Raw genomic sequence first — 3497 nt, forward strand, 5'->3', positions numbered from 1 at the left:
GGTCGGTGGGCACACAGCTGATTTTGCTGCGCCCCCACCTACTTCAAAAATTTAAATGGGGCGTGGTGACGTCCGGAGTTTTGCCCGATGTCACTGCGTGTCATTTTACGTGTCAGCGAGTGGGCCCCGCCCCCCGCTCGCTGACAGGAAAATCCTGCCCCAAGTGACAGATGCCACCCCAAACAGATGCTATGGATCCCTCATCAACTTCCCCTTGTCACACCGTGAGCCAACCAGTCTCACTGAACTCTGCCTTTCACATGGGGTTTCCAATCTCCACTTTCAAATAGCTCACTTTGGAATCTTCTCCCAAATGATGCTTTCTCCCAGATGCCTTTCACGAGGGTCCACCTACAGGGTTTCAAACTCTCCTTCCGATATTCCTCTCCCCTGGTTTGCCACGTGCGTTCAAGCTTTCTTCCATGCTCTCTCTTGACTCAGCTGTGCCAACAGAACACCATTGTTTCACATGCCCAAAGTGTTACAGACTTTCCGCTGTCCCCTTGGATCTTCTGACTTCTCGCAAGCCTATATTGCTTTAAATCTGTGTCCTGCAGCTTTCCCCCTTTGAGCTTGGAGCCTTCCTCTGCTCCTCACCCATAACTTCACTTAACAGCACTTTTTCCAGGTTCCTGTCTGTCTCCTTTGACTTAACTGCCCTCTTGGGACTTTTCCTGTTCCACTCCCTGGTTTGGGGAACTTTTTTCTTTGGCTTTTGGAACCTGCTCCTTGCAGTTCCTTCTCCTGTCCTGCTTCTGCTGACCACTGCTTCCAACTCTACTTTGGGACTTGCTATCTGTCCCTCTCTCATACTGCTTCTGCTGGAAATTCCTTTCAACCTTGGAGTACATTGACCAGCTGCACTCAAACTGAATAGAAACTACCTTTCTGTCTCTGAAGGGCCTCCTGTTGTTGGGAAACAGCATTTTTCTCTACCTTGTGTTGTTTTACCTTCCCTTCAACAGTCATTAAACCATCGTTAAAATGCAGGCATCTTTTAAAGCGAAACTAAAACTCAACTTCTCCTTTTCTTAACACACAAATAAGTTAAATCAAACTTAACTTAAAGCTAAAACTCATTCCTAACAGCGACAAATACAAATATAACTTATTTAAACTATCTCTATTTCATAATGGATCAATCCAGAGGCTTGATCACATGATTTATGCTGATGCTCCCAGTGCAGCAATGAGCACTTTGGATGGCAAGTTAAAGCAAGATCCCATCTGCCTTCCCAGTTGGACAAAAGTGCCTCATGTCACTATTTTGAAGAAGAGCAGGAGAGTACAGCTCAGTGTTCTGGCCAATAGTTATCCCTCAATCAAAGTAATTAAAAGCAGAGTATCTGGTCTCCTTGTTGTTTGTGGGATTTGCTGTGCTGCATTTCCTATTAACATTGACTACATTTTGACAGTACTTAATTGTAAAATTTTTATTTTATTCATTTATGGGATGTGGGCCTTGCTGGCTCGGCCAGCATACATTGCCCATCCCTAATTGCCCTTGACAAGGTGGTGGGTGAGCTGCATTCTTGAGCTGCTGCAGTCCATGTGGTGTAGGTACACCCACAGTGCTGTTAGGGAGGGAGTTCCAGGATTTTGACCCAGCGACTGAAGGGACGGTAATATATCTGTAAGTCAGGATGGTGAGTGGCTTGGAGGGGAACTTCCATATGTCTGTGTGGAATTTCCAGGTGTTCCCATGTGTCTGCTGCCCTTGTCCTTCTAGAACGTAGCAGTCATGGGTTTGGAAGGTGCCTAAGGAGGCTTGGTGAAATCCTGCAGAGCGTCCTGTAGTGGTACACACTGCTGCTACTGTGCATCGATGGTGCAGGGAGTAAATGTTTGTGGATGAGGTGCCAATGAAGCGAGTTGCTTTGTCCTGGATGGTGTCAAGCTTCTTGTTGTTGAAGCTGCACTCATCCAGGCAAGTGCCAGGTGCCTGGTTTTGAATGTCCTGCGGTCATGAAAGGCACTATATAAATGCAAGTCTCTCTTTTTTCTTTATATTCAAAAATTTTACCTCCATCTCCCAGCCCATGGAAGGATGTTATACGCGCAGTTATGTCATTGGATTTGTAATCCAGAGATGTGGACTGATAATCACAGAGAATGTGAGATCAAATTCCACTGCGGCAGCTTCAGGATTTAAACTCAAGTTTTAAAAAACAAGATATAATATAGTAAATATGACCAGGAAACTGTTAGATTGTTGTACAACTCCCAAATGTTCTTTAGTGAAGGAAACTGACCATTCCTGCCTGGTCTGGCCTATGTGCAACTCTAGGCCCACATGAACACTGTTCATTATTAACCGTCCTCTGAAGTGACCCAGCCACCCACTCAATCACTACAAAGAATAACATCATACTGAAGTGGTTCAAGAAGGCGGCTCACCATCACCTCTCAAGGGCAATTAGTGGTGGATAATAAACGTTAGCCTTGCCCACATCCCAAATAAAAAGTGATGAAGGCCGACTCTAACAGGAGAACCGGATTAATGTCAGGAAACTGCAAAATGCTCCGGAGGATTTTAACTGACAATCTCTTTTTTTATAGTTGGAATTGTCCTCCTGCCCAAAACCGGAATGGGGCCAGGGCTCGGGGCTGGGGGGGGCGGGGGGTGGGGGGGGGGGCTGTTGAAAAATGCTTTTATGATGATTAAATAACAATTGAAACACAAATCAGAAATGTCACCATAATTTTGTGCCATGCTCTCCTTGAATTTCAAGTGCTTTCAATGGCTCTTTGGACACCTTATTTCTGTATGTGCAGCATGTTGGTCATCAGCTAGTGATGCTAGCATACCTGGCCAAATCAAAGCTTCTCTTCCTCACCTTTAGGAATCACCAACTCCTTCAGTGACTTTGATGTATTTTTGTCAACACAAGCTTTCTCGGACAGCAGGTATAAGAACGGTAATATTCAAAGGTAATCGCTCCTCCAATTGTTGATTTGCCTTGGGAATCCTAATACTGCTGTAGCGCAGGGATAACTTTTCACAACTATCACTATCCCACTAACGAGAATTTCAATTTTTGTAAACACTCCATTATTCCAGTTTTTATGAACAGTTCACATGGGAAGACAAGATAACTACACATGGCTAATTGATCGCTTTTTCTCATCTGCACTGTCGATTTCAAGCAAGCTGTTTGTTCTTAATCTGTTGGTCATATATTTTGTTGTACCATGGCTGGCCATGCATCCAGCACAGCGAGATGCTCTGGCATGCCCTCCCCCAAACCCACAAATTCTCTCTCTGCCTTTCTAACTCCCTCTCCTCCTTGGCCTTCATTTAAACCTACCACTTTGTCTAAGTTTTGGTCACTCCTCTTAATATTGTTGCTCTTTGGTTCTACCTATCTTCATATTGCTGACCCACTGGCTTCGTTCTTTGGCTCTTTGTGCGACACCAACTTTCTTCATTCTATCTTAACTTGCAGAAGGCATTTGACAAAGTTCCATACAAAAGGTTATTGGTTAAACCCCGGTGC

This window comes from Cetorhinus maximus, chromosome 10 (genome assembly GCF_964194155.1).
Source record: "Cetorhinus maximus chromosome 10, sCetMax3.hap1.1, whole genome shotgun sequence".
Taxonomy (NCBI): Eukaryota; Metazoa; Chordata; class Chondrichthyes; order Lamniformes; family Cetorhinidae; genus Cetorhinus; species Cetorhinus maximus.